Raw genomic sequence first — 16,004 nt, 5'->3', positions numbered from 1 at the left:
GCATTTCTCAAATAGACGTCTTTTTTACACACTGTCTTATATTTGGAAGGAAAAAATGTAGATAAAGACAAGGGGCAGTAACTCTTGTTTTGCTATTCTATGTTTCCCCAAGTCTCCCGATAACATTTTTTACCTCACTTGTGTGGGTAGGCCTAGCGCCCGCGACAGGAAGTGCCCCAAAACACAACGTGGACACATCAAATTTTCCCAAAGAAAACCAAAACCTAGGTAAAAGACATTGTCATTTGCAACGCCAATAGCTCTAACTCTCACAAATGTGAGACCTTTCGCATTGCAAATGCTTGTTTTTTTGTGCAGGCAAGTGTGCGTGGAGCCTGCTTTGGTTCTTAAGACCTCAGACCTAAAGCAAAGCTTAGACAGAAACATAGCAATGTGCCCTTTGCACACAGTTAGAGATCCTACTAAACGGAGTCATATATAGGTCTGCACGGCCATTTTGCACAATTTTGTTGTGATCTAAAGTTTCGGTATAGCTCAATGAGTGCTGGTAGTTATGGCCGAGTGGTTAAGGTGATGGGCTTGAAATCCTTTGGGGGTTCCCTGCACGGGTTTGAATCCTGCTGACTACCTCTGTTGTTTATTTTAAACCTGATTTTTAAAATAACTGTGAAGAACACATTTACCAACTTTATTTGGGAAGATAGATAATTTACTTTAAATCTTTATTTAACAGAGGTTCGATTTTATTTTGCAGAGAGAAGAGCGGGTGACCGCGTGGGGAGAACAAATGATTTGTTAAACCTTCCATTTGAAGGTGATCTAAGCAGAATGAAGCAAAACAACAGCAGCGCCAATCAGCCGATTTCTTGGAGTCCACGGTTTAGGAGTTTACTTAGAAGGAGACTGTAAAAGAGTTTTAAAATTAGGGACCTATTGGTAGAGTCACTGTTTATGCAAATAGAAGGGTCAGAAGGGAGATGCGTCATTAAGATCTGTAAAAATCCATCTCTGGCAGCGGTGGGATTTGAACCCACGCCTCCAAAGAGACTGGAGCCTTAATCCAGCGCCTTAGACCGCTCGGCCACGCTACCTGTTGCTCTCAGTGTGTCTGTGCACTTCATGAGCACCGTAACCCTGAGTCTCCTCACTGAGTGTGGAAAGTCGAGTTGATAAACCATTTCATGGACATGATTACAATGTCGGGAGGGTGATGTGGTAATTGAAGGTTATCTCTCTTACTCAGTCACTGCACAAGTCTTCTCCCACCTGCTCGGACCTAGTGCAATCACCTTAAAAGACAACACTCTCCCGAGCAATGACTTCCAACCAAGGTATAAGCACCTGCTCTACATAGGCAATGTGACTCCATCATTTTCTAATGAAACAAGTGTTCATACTGGTGGGCTCATTTCTTTGGGTGGGATCTAATGAATGAGCAGTTCATTCAAAAATAACTGAGGAGTTGCACGTATTCATGACATCAGCCCTATTGCCGCACCCAGTCTCCCCAACATACTGTTTAGCTTTCCAGTGACGTCATGTCTTGTGTGGCCTATTCACATTCCGCTGTTAATATTTTTTAGCCAATAGAATTTCACAGGCTCCCGTCTTTGAGCTCACATTGAAAAGGCACAAGTCCCAAAATGCAACCGGGTGCTGTTTAAAACTCCAGCACTGGTGGGCGGTGCCCCAGGTGACATGGGGTCCACCTGGATGCCCTGACTGCCTTTTCACGTGACAGTCACAGACACACACAGGACAGAGGTTCAAAAGCTATTCTGAAAGAAGTAAGCACAACAGGCCCACGTGAAACTAAACTTTTTAAATAGTTGATTTTTGTTTCTATTGACCTGGTTCTCACTCGTTCTGCGCGCCAAGTCAAATGTAAATGAGCCCCGCAATAAAAATGCACAGAGGATGGTAAAATTCACTTCACTCTGCGCTCGTTGATGCTGAGAGCATGGTTGTCAGCCCGCACGCTTGTTATTTTGATGTGGAATTACTTGATTGCTTTGTGATAATTTTCATTACTCCGAATTGCAAGCTCCCCTACCCCAGTAATAACGTTTGAGGTATTGCTTCCCTACCACACCAACAAGGCCACCCTCTGACCAAGTCCTTTGCCTCTCTTCAGAACTACCATAAGCCCCTCCATGCACTAGGAACTTTTTGCTTGACGACCATCTAGGCGTCCTTGGAATATTGATATTTAGAAGTAACAATGTTTGTTTATTTTAACTAACTGACCTTTTTAGGGTCTCGCTTGATAGACTCTGTAGTATTCAGTAAAGTGCTTGGAGCCCGCATGTCTCTCACCATTTTTTTATTTATGTGGCACTCTTCTTTACAGTTTCCTAATTCATCAAGGCATGTCTTGCATCATTTCCGTTCCTCTCTGTAGGGCAGCGACCAAGTGTTGATTGATTCAGCTTAATCAGTGCCTGACCACTGCTCCCCACCTGATCAAGGTACTATTTTTTCCTTTTACCTTCTAGTGCCCTGCAAACAGAAGGCTTGTGACTGGCAAAAACATGCCCAGCAGGACAACCAAAACTGTTAAGTTTTAAATTTAAATCGAACTTTCTTTTATTTTGCCAAATCGTCTTTTCCCACGTTCCACGCATGTTTTCTTTTGCTTTTGTTCGTGGGCACTCTTCTCAAAAGATGACGATTAGCTCGTTTAAAATATTGCAAATCAACAGTGTTTCTTTATTATGTGTAAATTCTGAAATTAATCTTTAACACATAATCCTGCGGTACACTTCAATCCACCCCACTCCAATCTTCCCCACTACAATCCACCCCATCCAGACCACTTCACCCACACTAATCCACCTCACTGCAGTCCAAATCACTCACCCGAATCCAATCCACTCTAACTCATCCTACTCCAATCCTCTCCACCCACCCCAAGCAAATCTGTCTCACTCCAATGTGCCCCACTATAATAAAAAACAATCTGCACCACTCCAAAACAATCTGTCCCACTTCGATCCAAAACAATCTGCCCCACTCCACTTCAAAACAATCTCCCCTACTCCAATTCAAAACAATCTACCCCACTGCAATCTGCTGCACTCCAATCAAAAACAAACTACCACACTGCAATCCAAAACAATCTGCCATACTGCAATCGAAAACAATCTGTCCCACCCAAGGCAGTGGTGGCTGGTGCACTTTGAAAGGAGTTGGTGGGAGGGAAAAATAGTTCATCTGAAGCTAAGTGAAGAAATTGGAATAAAATAGTGCATTTTAACCCCTTCGCTGCCAGCCTTTTCCCCCTCAGGTGGCAGGCATTTTTTTGGCTATTTGGGGCAGGGCGCGCTTAGGCCCTCATAGATTTTTGTCCACATAAGCTATCCACGCCAAATTTGCGTCCTTTTTTTCCAACATCCTAGGGATTCTAGAGGTACCCAGACTTTGTGGGTTCCCCTGAAGGAGACCAAGAAATTAGCCAAAATACAGTAAAAATTTTGTTTTAAAAAAGAAAAAAATGGAAAAAAGGGCTGGAGAAGAAGGCTTGTGGTTTTTGTCCCTGAAATTGGCATCAACAAAGGGTTTGCACTGCTAAAATCACCAGCTTCCCAGCTTTCAGGGACAGGCAGACTTGAATCAGAAAACCCAATTTTTCAACACAATTTTGGCATTTTACTGGGACATACCCCATTTTTACGATTTTGTGTGCTTTTAGCCTCCTTCCAGTCAGTGACAGAAATGGGTGTGAAACCAATGCTGGGTCCCAGTAACCTAAACATTTTTGAAAAGAAGACAACATTCTGAATTCAGCAATGGGTAACTTGTGTAGATCTTACAAGTGTTTCCTACAGAAAATAACAACTGAAATAAAAAAAAAATATTGAAATTGAGAAGAAAAAAACAGCCATTTTCCTCTACGTTTTACTCTGTAACTTTTTTCTGCAATGTCAGATTTTTGAAAGCAATATACCATTACGCCTGCTGGACTCTTCTGGTTGCGGGGATATATAGGGCTTGTAGGTTCATCAAGAACCCTAGGTATCCAGAGAAAATAAATGAGCTGCACCTTGCAGTGGGTTTTCATTCTATACCGGGTATACTGCAATTAATTTGCCGAAGTATATAGAGTGAAAAATAGGTATCAAGAAAACCTTTCTATTTCCAAAATGGGCACAAGATAAGGAGTGAAGGAGCAGTGGTTATTTGCACATCTCTGAATTCTGGGGTGCCCACACTAGCATGCGAATTAAAGGGCATTTCTCAAATAGACGTCTTTTTTACACAATGCCTTATATTTGGAAGGAAAAAATGTAGATAAAGACAAGGGGCAGTAACTCTTGTTTTGCTATTCTATGTTTCCCCAAGTCTCCCGATAAAATTTTTTACCTCACTTGTGTGGGTAGGCCTAGCGCCCGCGACAGGAAGTGCCCCAAAACACAACGTGGACACATCAAATTTTCCCAAAGAAAACCAAAACCTAGGTAAAAGACATTGTCATTTGCAACGCCAATAGCTCTAACTCTCACAAATGTGAGACCTTTCGCATTGCAAATGCTTGTTTTTTTGTGCAGGCAAGTGTGCATGGAGCCTGCTTTGGTTCTTAAGACCTCAGACCTAAAGCAAAGCTTAGACAGAAACATAGCAATGTGCCCTTTGCACACAGTTAGAGATCCTACTAAATGGAGTCATATATAGGTCTGCACGGCCATTTTGCACAATTTTGTTGTGATATAAAGTTTCGGTATAGCTCAATGAGAGCTGGTAGTTATGGCCGAGTGGTTAAGATGATGGGCTTGAAATCCTTTGGGGGTTCCCTGCACGGGTTTGAATCCTGCTGACTACCTCTGTTGTTTATTTTAAACCTGATTTTTAAAATAACTGTGAAGAACACATTTACCAACTTTATTTGGGAAGATAGATAATTTACTTTAAATCTTTATTTAACAGAGGTTCGATTTTATTTTGCAGAGAGAAGAGCGGGTGACCGCGTGGGGAGAACAAATTATTTGTTAAACCTTCCATTTGAAGGTGATCTAAGCAGAATGAAGCAAAACAACAGCAGCGGCAATCAGCCGATTTCTTGGAGTCCACGGTTTAGGAGTTTACTTAGAAGGAGTCTGTAAAAGAGTTTTAAAATTAGGGACCTATTGGTAGAGTCACTGTTTATGCAAATTGAAGGGTCAGAAGGGAGATGCGTCATTAAGATCTGTAAAAATCCATCTCTGGCAGCGGTGGGATTTGAACCCACGCCTCCAAAGAGACTGGAGCCTTAATCCAGCGCCTTAGACCGCTCGGCCACGCTACCTGCTGCTCTCAGTGTGTCTGTGCACTTCATGAGCACCGCAACCCTGATTCTCCTCACTTAGTGTGGAAAGTCGAGTTGATAAACCATTTCATGGACATGATTACAATGTCGGGAGGGTGATGTGGTAATTGAAGGTTATCTCTCTTACTCAGTCACTGCACAAGTCTTCTCCCACCTGCTCGGACCTAGTGCAATCACCTTAAAAGACAACACTCTCCGCGCAATGACTTCCAACCAAGGTATAAGCACCTGCTCTACATAGGCAATGTGACTCCATCATTTTCTAATGAAACAAGTGTTCATACTGGTGGGCTCATTTCTTTGGGTGGGATCTAATGAATGAGCAGTTCATTCAAAAATAACTGAGGAGTTGCACGTATTCATGACATCAGCCCTATTGCCGCACCCAGTCTCCCCAACATACTGTTTAGCTTTCCAGTGACGTCATGTCTTGTGTGGCCTATTCACATTCCGCTGTTAATATTTTTTAGCCAATAGAATTTCACAGGCTCCCGTCTTTGAGCTCACATTGAAAAGGCACAAGTCCCAAAATGCAACCGGGTGCTGTTTAAAACTCCAGCACTGGTGGGCGGTGCCCCAGGTGACATGGGGCCCACCTGGATGCTCTGACTGCCTTTCACGTGACAGTCACAGACACACACAGGACAGAGGTTCAAAAGCTATTCTGAAAGAAGTAAGGACAACAGGCCCACGTGAAACTAAACTTTTTAAATAGATGATTTTTGTTTCTATTGACCTGGTTCTCACTCGTTCTGCGCGCCAAGTCAAATGTAAATGAGCCCCGCAATAAAAATGCACAGAGGATGGTAAAATTCACTTCACTCTGCGCTCGTTGATGCTGAGAGCATGGTTGTCAGCCCGCACGCTTGTTATTTTGATGTGGAATTACTTGATTGCTTTGTGATAATTTTCATTACTCCGAATTGCAAGCTCCCCTACCCCAGTAATAACGTTTGAGGTATTGCTTCCCTACCACACCAACAAGGCCACCCTCTGACCAAGTCCTTTGCCTCTCTTCAGAACTACCATAAGCCCCTCCATGCACTAGGAACTTTTTGCTTGACGACCATCTAGGCGTCCTTGGAATATTGATATTTAGAAGTAACAATGTTTGTTTATTTTAACTAACTGACCTTTTTAGGGTCTCGCTTGATAGACTCTGTAGCATTCAGTAAAGGGCTTGGAGCCCGCATGTCTCTCACCATTTTTTTATTTATGTGGCACTCTTCTTTACAGTTTCCTAATTCATCAAGGCATGTCTTGCATCATTTCCGTTCCTCTCTGTGGAGCAGCGACCAAGCGTTGATTGATTCAGCTTAATCAGTGCCTGACCGCTGCTCCCCACCTGATCAAGGTACTATTTTTTCCTTTTACCTTCTAGTGCCCTGCAAACAGAAGGCTTGTGACTGGCAAAAACATGCCCAGCAGGACAACCAAAACTGTTAAGTTTTAAATTTAAATCGAACTTTCTTTTATTTTGCCAAATCGTCTTTTCCCACGTTCCACGCATGTTTTCTTTTGCTTTTGTTCGTGGGCACTCTTCTCAAAAGATGACGATTAGCTCGTTTAAAATATTGCAAATCAACAGTGTTTCTTTATTATGTGTAAATTCTGAAATTAATCTTTAACACATAATCCTGCGGTACACTTCAATCCACCCCACTCCAATCTTCCCCACTACAATCCACCCCATCCAGACCACTTCACCCACACTAATCCACCTCACTCCAGTCCAAATCACTCACCCGAATCCAATCCACTCTAACTCATCCTACTCCAATCCTCTCCACCCACCCCAAGCAAATCTGTCTCACTCCAATGTGCCCCACTATAATAAAAAACAATCTGCACCACTCCAAAACAATCTGTCCCACTTCGATCCAAAACAATCTGCCCGACTCCACTTCAAAACAATCTCCCCTACTCCAATTCAAAACAATCTACCCCACTGCAATCTGCTGCACTCCAATCAAAAACAAACTACCACACTGCAATCCAAAACAATCTGCCATACTGCAATCGAAAACAATCTGTCCCACCCAAGGCAGTGGTGGCTGGTGCACTTTGAAAGGAGTTGGTGGGAGGGAAAAATAGTTCATCTGAAGCTAAGTGAAGAAATTGGAATAAAATAGTGCATTTTAACCCCTTCGCTGCCAGCCTTTTCCCCCTCAGGTGCCAGGCATTTTTTTGGCTATTTGGGGCAGGGCGCGCTTAGGCCCTCATAGATTTTTGTCCACATAAGCTATCCACGCCAAATTTGCGTCCTTTTTTTCCAACATCCTAGGGATTCTAGAGGTACCCAGACTTTGTGGGTTCCCCTGAAGGAGACCAAGAAATTAGCCAAAATACAGTAAAAATTTTGTTTTAAAAAAGAAAAAAATGGAAAAAAGGGCTGGAGAAGAAGGCTTGTGGTTTTTGTCCCTGAAATTGGCATCAACAAAGGGTTTGCACTGCTAAAATCACCAGCTTCCCAGCTTTCAGGGACAGGCAGACTTGAATCAGAAAACCCAATTTTTCAACACAATTTTGGCATTTTACTGGGACATACCCCATTTTTACGATTTTGTGTGCTTTTAGCCTCCTTCCAGTCAGTGACAGAAATGGGTGTGAAACCAATGCTGGGTCCCAGTAACCTAAACATTTTTGAAAAGAAGACAACATTCTGAATTCAGCAATGGGTAACTTGTGTAGATCTTACAAGTGTTTCCTACAGAAAATAACAACTGAAATAAAAAAAAAATATTGAAATTGAGAAGAAAAAAACAGCCATTTTCCTCTACGTTTTACTCTGTAACTTTTTTCTGCAATGTCAGATTTTTGAAAGCAATATACCATTACGCCTGCTGGACTCTTCTGGTTGCGGGGATATATAGGGCTTGTAGGTTCATCAAGAACCCTAGGTATCCAGAGAAAATAAATGAGCTGCACCTTGCAGTGGGTTTTCATTCTATACCGGGTATACTGCAATTAATTTGCCGAAGTATATAGAGTGAAAAATAGGTATCAAGAAAACCTTTCTATTTCCAAAATGGGCACAAGATAAGGAGTGAAGGAGCAGTGGTTATTTGCACATCTCTGAATTCTGGGGTGCCCACACTAGCATGCGAATTAAAGGGCATTTCTCAAATAGACGTCTTTTTTACACACTGTCTTATATTTGGAAGGAAAAAATGTAGATAAAGACAAGGGGCAGTAACTCTTGTTTTGCTATTCTATGTTTCCCCAAGTCTCCCGATAACATTTTTTACCTCACTTGTGTGGGTAGGCCTAGCGCCCGCGACAGGAAGTGCCCCAAAACACAACGTGGACACATCAAATTTTCCCAAAGAAAACCAAAACCTAGGTAAAAGACATTGTCATTTGCAACGCCAATAGCTCTAACTCTCACAAATGTGAGACCTTTCGCATTGCAAATGCTTGTTTTTTTGTGCAGGCAAGTGTGCGTGGAGCCTGCTTTGGTTCTTAAGACCTCAGACCTAAAGCAAAGCTTAGACAGAAACATAGCAATGTGCCCTTTGCACACAGTTAGAGATCCTACTAAACGGAGTCATATATAGGTCTGCACGGCCATTTTGCACAATTTTGTTGTGATCTAAAGTTTCGGTATAGCTCAATGAGTGCTGGTAGTTATGGCCGAGTGGTTAAGGTGATGGGCTTGAAATCCTTTGGGGGTTCCCTGCACGGGTTTGAATCCTGCTGACTACCTCTGTTGTTTATTTTAAACCTGATTTTTAAAATAACTGTGAAGAACACATTTACCAACTTTATTTGGGAAGATAGATAATTTACTTTAAATCTTTATTTAACAGAGGTTCGATTTTATTTTGCAGAGAGAAGAGCGGGTGACCGCGTGGGGAGAACAAATGATTTGTTAAACCTTCCATTTGAAGGTGATCTAAGCAGAATGAAGCAAAACAACAGCAGCGCCAATCAGCCGATTTCTTGGAGTCCACGGTTTAGGAGTTTACTTAGAAGGAGACTGTAAAAGAGTTTTAAAATTAGGGACCTATTGGTAGAGTCACTGTTTATGCAAATAGAAGGGTCAGAAGGGAGATGCGTCATTAAGATCTGTAAAAATCCATCTCTGGCAGCGGTGGGATTTGAACCCACGCCTCCAAAGAGACTGGAGCCTTAATCCAGCGCCTTAGACCGCTCGGCCACGCTACCTGTTGCTCTCAGTGTGTCTGTGCACTTCATGAGCACCGTAACCCTGAGTCTCCTCACTGAGTGTGGAAAGTCGAGTTGATAAACCATTTCATGGACATGATTACAATGTCGGGAGGGTGATGTGGTAATTGAAGGTTATCTCTCTTACTCAGTCACTGCACAAGTCTTCTCCCACCTGCTCGGACCTAGTGCAATCACCTTAAAAGACAACACTCTCCCGAGCAATGACTTCCAACCAAGGTATAAGCACCTGCTCTACATAGGCAATGTGACTCCATCATTTTCTAATGAAACAAGTGTTCATACTGGTGGGCTCATTTCTTTGGGTGGGATCTAATGAATGAGCAGTTCATTCAAAAATAACTGAGGAGTTGCACGTATTCATGACATCAGCCCTATTGCCGCACCCAGTCTCCCCAACATACTGTTTAGCTTTCCAGTGACGTCATGTCTTGTGTGGCCTATTCACATTCCGCTGTTAATATTTTTTAGCCAATAGAATTTCACAGGCTCCCGTCTTTGAGCTCACATTGAAAAGGCACAAGTCCCAAAATGCAACCGGGTGCTGTTTAAAACTCCAGCACTGGTGGGCGGTGCCCCAGGTGACATGGGGTCCACCTGGATGCCCTGACTGCCTTTTCACGTGACAGTCACAGACACACACAGGACAGAGGTTCAAAAGCTATTCTGAAAGAAGTAAGCACAACAGGCCCACGTGAAACTAAACTTTTTAAATAGTTGATTTTTGTTTCTGTTGACCTGGTTCTCACTCGTTCTGCGCGCCAAGTCAAATGTAAATGAGCCCCGCAATAAAAATGCACAGAGGATGGTAAAATTCACTTCACTCTGCGCTCGTTGATGCTGAGAGCATGGTTGTCAGCCCGCACGCTTGTTATTTTGATGTGGAATTACTTGATTGCTTTGTGATAATTTTCATTACTCCGAATTGCAAGCTCCCCTACCCCAGTAATAACGTTTGAGGTATTGCTTCCCTACCACACCAACAAGGCCACCCTCTGACCAAGTCCTTTGCCTCTCTTCAGAACTACCATAAGCCCCTCCATGCACTAGGAACTTTTTGCTTGACGACCATCTAGGCGTCCTTGGAATATTGATATTTAGAAGTAACAATGTTTGTTTATTTTAACTAACTGACCTTTTTAGGGTCTCGCTTGATAGACTCTGTAGTATTCAGTAAAGTGCTTGGAGCCCGCATGTCTCTCACCATTTTTTTATTTATGTGGCACTCTTCTTTACAGTTTCCTAATTCATCAAGGCATGTCTTGCATCATTTCCGTTCCTCTCTGTAGGGCAGCGACCAAGTGTTGATTGATTCAGCTTAATCAGTGCCTGACCACTGCTCCCCACCTGATCAAGGTACTATTTTTTCCTTTTACCTTCTAGTGCCCTGCAAACAGAAGGCTTGTGACTGGCAAAAACATGCCCAGCAGGACAACCAAAACTGTTAAGTTTTAAATTTAAATCGAACTTTCTTTTATTTTGCCAAATCGTCTTTTCCCACGTTCCACGCATGTTTTCTTTTGCTTTTGTTCGTGGGCACTCTTCTCAAAAGATGACGATTAGCTCGTTTAAAATATTGCAAATCAACAGTGTTTCTTTATTATGTGTAAATTCTGAAATTAATCTTTAACACATAATCCTGCGGTACACTTCAATCCACCCCACTCCAATCTTCCCCACTACAATCCACCCCATCCAGACCACTTCACCCACACTAATCCACCTCACTGCAGTCCAAATCACTCACCCGAATCCAATCCACTCTAACTCATCCTACTCCAATCCTCTCCACCCACCCCAAGCAAATCTGTCTCACTCCAATGTGCCCCACTATAATAAAAAACAATCTGCACCACTCCAAAACAATCTGTCCCACTTCGATCCAAAACAATCTGCCCCACTCCACTTCAAAACAATCTCCCCTACTCCAATTCAAAACAATCTACCCCACTGCAATCTGCTGCACTCCAATCAAAAACAAACTACCACACTGCAATCCAAAACAATCTGCCATACTGCAATCGAAAACAATCTGTCCCACCCAAGGCAGTGGTGGCTGGTGCACTTTGAAAGGAGTTGGTGGGAGGGAAAAATAGTTCATCTGAAGCTAAGTGAAGAAATTGGAATAAAATAGTGCATTTTAACCCCTTCGCTGCCAGCCTTTTCCCCCTCAGGTGGCAGGCATTTTTTTGGCTATTTGGGGCAGGGCGCGCTTAGGCCCTCATAGATTTTTGTCCACATAAGCTATCCACGCCAAATTTGCGTCCTTTTTTTCCAACATCCTAGGGATTCTAGAGGTACCCAGACTTTGTGGGTTCCCCTGAAGGAGACCAAGAAATTAGCCAAAATACAGTAAAAATTTTGTTTTAAAAAAGAAAAAAATGGAAAAAAGGGCTGGAGAAGAAGGCTTGTGGTTTTTGTCCCTGAAATTGGCATCAACAAAGGGTTTGCACTGCTAAAATCACCAGCTTCCCAGCTTTCAGGGACAGGCAGACTTGAATCAGAAAACCCAATTTTTCAACACAATTTTGGCATTTTACTGGGACATACCCCATTTTTACGATTTTGTGTGCTTTTAGCCTCCTTCCAGTCAGTGACAGAAATGGGTGTGAAACCAATGCTGGGTCCCAGTAACCTAAACATTTTTGAAAAGAAGACAACATTCTGAATTCAGCAATGGGTAACTTGTGTAGATCTTACAAGTGTTTCCTACAGAAAATAACAACTGAAATAAAAAAAAAATATTGAAATTGAGAAGAAAAAAACAGCCATTTTCCTCTACGTTTTACTCTGTAACTTTTTTCTGCAATGTCAGATTTTTGAAAGCAATATACCATTACGCCTGCTGGACTCTTCTGGTTGCGGGGATATATAGGGCTTGTAGGTTCATCAAGAACCCTAGGTATCCAGAGAAAATAAATGAGCTGCACCTTGCAGTGGGTTTTCATTCTATACCGGGTATACTGCAATTAATTTGCCGAAGTATATAGAGTGAAAAATAGGTATCAAGAAAACCTTTCTATTTCCAAAATGGGCACAAGATAAGGAGTGAAGGAGCAGTGGTTATTTGCACATCTCTGAATTCTGGGGTGCCCACACTAGCATGCGAATTAAAGGGCATTTCTCAAATAGACGTCTTTTTTACACAATGCCTTATATTTGGAAGGAAAAAATGTAGATAAAGACAAGGGGCAGTAACTCTTGTTTTGCTATTCTATGTTTCCCCAAGTCTCCCGATAAAAATTTTTACCTCACTTGTGTGGGTAGGCCTAGCGCCCGCGACAGGAAGTGCCCCAAAACACAACGTGGACACATCAAATTTTCCCAAAGAAAACCAAAACCTAGGTAAAAGACATTGTCATTTGCAACGCCAATAGCTCTAACTCTCACAAATGTGAGACCTTTCGCATTGCAAATGCTTGTTTTTTTGTGCAGGCAAGTGTGCATGGAGCCTGCTTTGGTTCTTAAGACCTCAGACCTAAAGCAAAGCTTAGACAGAAACATAGCAATGTGCCCTTTGCACACAGTTAGAGATCCTACTAAATGGAGTCATATATAGGTCTGCACGGCCATTTTGCACAATTTTGTTGTGATATAAAGTTTCGGTATAGCTCAATGAGAGCTGGTAGTTATGGCCGAGTGGTTAAGATGATGGGCTTGAAATCCTTTGGGGGTTCCCTGCACGGGTTTGAATCCTGCTGACTACCTCTGTTGTTTATTTTAAACCTGATTTTTAAAATAACTGTGAAGAACACATTTACCAACTTTATTTGGGAAGATAGATAATTTACTTTAAATCTTTATTTAACAGAGGTTCGATTTTATTTTGCAGAGAGAAGAGCGGGTGACCGCGTGGGGAGAACAAATTATTTGTTAAACCTTCCATTTGAAGGTGATCTAAGCAGAATGAAGCAAAACAACAGCAGCGGCAATCAGCCGATTTCTTGGAGTCCACGGTTTAGGAGTTTACTTAGAAGGAGTCTGTAAAAGAGTTTTAAAATTAGGGACCTATTGGTAGAGTCACTGTTTATGCAAATTGAAGGGTCAGAAGGGAGATGCGTCATTAAGATCTGTAAAAATCCATCTCTGGCAGCGGTGGGATTTGAACCCACGCCTCCAAAGAGACTGGAGCCTTAATCCAGCGCCTTAGACCGCTCGGCCACGCTACCTGCTGCTCTCAGTGTGTCTGTGCACTTCATGAGCACCGCAACCCTGAGTCTCCTCACTTAGTGTGGAAAGTCGAGTTGATAAACCATTTCATGGACATGATTACAATGTCGGGAGGGTGATGTGGTAATTGAAGGTTATCTCTCTTACTCAGTCACTGCACAAGTCTTCTCCCACCTGCTCGGACCTAGTGCAATCACCTTAAAAGACAACACTCTCCGCGCAATGACTTCCAACCAAGGTATAAGCACCTGCTCTACATAGGCAATGTGACTCCATCATTTTCTAATGAAACAAGTGTTCATACTGGTGGGCTCATTTCTTTGGGTGGGATCTAATGAATGAGCAGTTCATTCAAAAATAACTGAGGAGTTGCACGTATTCATGACATCAGCCCTATTGCCGCACCCAGTCTCCCCAACATACTGTTTAGCTTTCCAGTGACGTCATGTCTTGTGTGGCCTATTCACATTCCGCTGTTAATATTTTTTAGCCAATAGAATTTCACAGGCTCCCGTCTTTGAGCTCACATTGAAAAGGCACAAGTCCCAAAATGCAACCGGGTGCTGTTTAAAACTCCAGCACTGGTGGGCGGTGCCCCAGGTGACATGGGGCCCACCTGGATGCTCTGACTGCCTTTCACGTGACAGTCACAGACACACACAGGACAGAGGTTCAAAAGCTATTCTGAAAGAAGTAAGGACAACAGGCCCACGTGAAACTAAACTTTTTAAATAGATGATTTTTGTTTCTATTGACCTGGTTCTCACTCGTTCTGCGCGCCAAGTCAAATGTAAATGAGCCCCGCAATAAAAATGCACAGAGGATGGTAAAATTCACTTCACTCTGCGCTCGTTGATGCTGAGAGCATGGTTGTCAGCCCGCACGCTTGTTATTTTGATGTGGAATTACTTGATTGCTTTGTGATAATTTTCATTACTCCGAATTGCAAGCTCCCCTACCCCAGTAATAACGTTTGAGGTATTGCTTCCCTACCACACCAACAAGGCCACCCTCTGACCAAGTCCTTTGCCTCTCTTCAGAACTACCATAAGCCCCTCCATGCACTAGGAACTTTTTGCTTGACGACCATCTAGGCGTCCTTGGAATATTGATATTTAGAAGTAACAATGTTTGTTTATTTTAACTAACTGACCTTTTTAGGGTCTCGCTTGATAGACTCTGTAGCATTCAGTAAAGGGCTTGGAGCCCGCATGTCTCTCACCATTTTTTTATTTATGTGGCACTCTTCTTTACAGTTTCCTAATTCATCAAGGCATGTCTTGCATCATTTCCGTTCCTCTCTGTAGAGCAGCGACCAAGCGTTGATTGATTCAGCTTAATCAGTGCCTGACCGCTGCTCCCCACCTGATCAAGGTACTATTTTTTCCTTTTACCTTCTAGTGCCCTGCAAACAGAAGGCTTGTGACTGGCAAAAACATGCCCAGCAGGACAACCAAAACTGTTAAGTTTTAAATTTAAATCGAACTTTCTTTTATTTTGCCAAATCGTCTTTTCCCACGTTCCACGCATGTTTTCTTTTGCTTTTGTTCGTGGGCACTCTTCTCAAAAGATGACGATTAGCTCGTTTAAAATATTGCAAATCAACAGTGTTTCTTTATTATGTGTAAATTCTGAAATTAATCTTTAACACATAATCCTGCGGTACACTTCAATCCACCCCACTCCAATCTTCCCCACTACAATCCACCCCATCCAGACCACTTCACCCACACTAATCCACCTCACTCCAGTCCAAATCACTCACCCGAATCCAATCCACTCTAACTCATCCTACTCCAATCCTCTCCACCCACCCCAAGCAAATCTGTCTCACTCCAATGTGCCCCACTATAATAAAAAACAATCTGCACCACTCCAAAACAATCTGTCCCACTTCGATCCAAAACAATCTGCCCGACTCCACTTCAAAACAATCTCCCCTACTCCAATTCAAAACAATCTACCCCACTGCAATCTGCTGCACTCCAATCAAAAACAAACTACCACACTGCAATCCAAAACAATCTGCCATACTGCAATCGAAAACAATCTGTCCCACCCAAGGCAGTGGTGGCTGGTGCACTTTGAAAGGAGTTGGTGGGAGGGAAAAATAGTTCATCTGAAGCTAAGTGAAGAAATTGGAATAAAATAGTGCATTTTAACCCCTTCGCTGCCAGCCTTTTCCCCCTCAGGTGCCAGGCATTTTTTTGGCTATTTGGGGCAGGGCGCGCTTAGGCCCTCATAGATTTTTGTCCACATAAGCTATCCACGCCAAATTTGCGTCCTTTTTTTCCAACATCCTAGGGATTCTAGAGGTACCCAGACTTTGTGGGTTCCCCTGAAGGAGACCAAGAAATTAGCCAAAATACAGTAAAAATTTTGT

The 16,004-nt window shown here is 42.7% G+C and overlaps 4 non-coding genes across 4 annotated transcripts; all 4 read right to left on the bottom strand.

The window, feature by feature from the left end:
- Positions 1–970: 970 nt before the first annotated feature.
- TRNAL-AAG (transfer RNA leucine (anticodon AAG)) lies at positions 971–1,052 on the bottom strand. Its single transcript has one exon. It is a non-coding gene; the product is annotated as a tRNA-Leu (tRNA).
- Positions 1,053–5,160: 4,108 nt separating this feature from the next.
- Positions 5,161–5,242, bottom strand: TRNAL-AAG (transfer RNA leucine (anticodon AAG)). The gene has a single exon. It is a non-coding gene; the product is annotated as a tRNA-Leu (tRNA).
- Positions 5,243–9,348: 4,106 nt separating this feature from the next.
- TRNAL-AAG (transfer RNA leucine (anticodon AAG)) lies at positions 9,349–9,430 on the bottom strand. The gene has a single exon. It is a non-coding gene; the product is annotated as a tRNA-Leu (tRNA).
- A 4,108-nt stretch (positions 9,431–13,538) lies between these two features.
- On the bottom strand, positions 13,539–13,620 carry TRNAL-AAG (transfer RNA leucine (anticodon AAG)). The gene has a single exon. It is a non-coding gene; the product is annotated as a tRNA-Leu (tRNA).
- Positions 13,621–16,004: the final 2,384 nt, after the last annotated feature.

This window comes from Pleurodeles waltl, unplaced genomic scaffold (assembly GCF_031143425.1).
Source record: "Pleurodeles waltl isolate 20211129_DDA unplaced genomic scaffold, aPleWal1.hap1.20221129 scaffold_183, whole genome shotgun sequence".
In the NCBI taxonomy this organism is placed as follows: domain Eukaryota; kingdom Metazoa; phylum Chordata; class Amphibia; order Caudata; family Salamandridae; genus Pleurodeles; species Pleurodeles waltl.
Note: the sequence above shows the minus strand (reverse complement) of the source record. Positions and strands in the feature narration are given on the sequence as shown.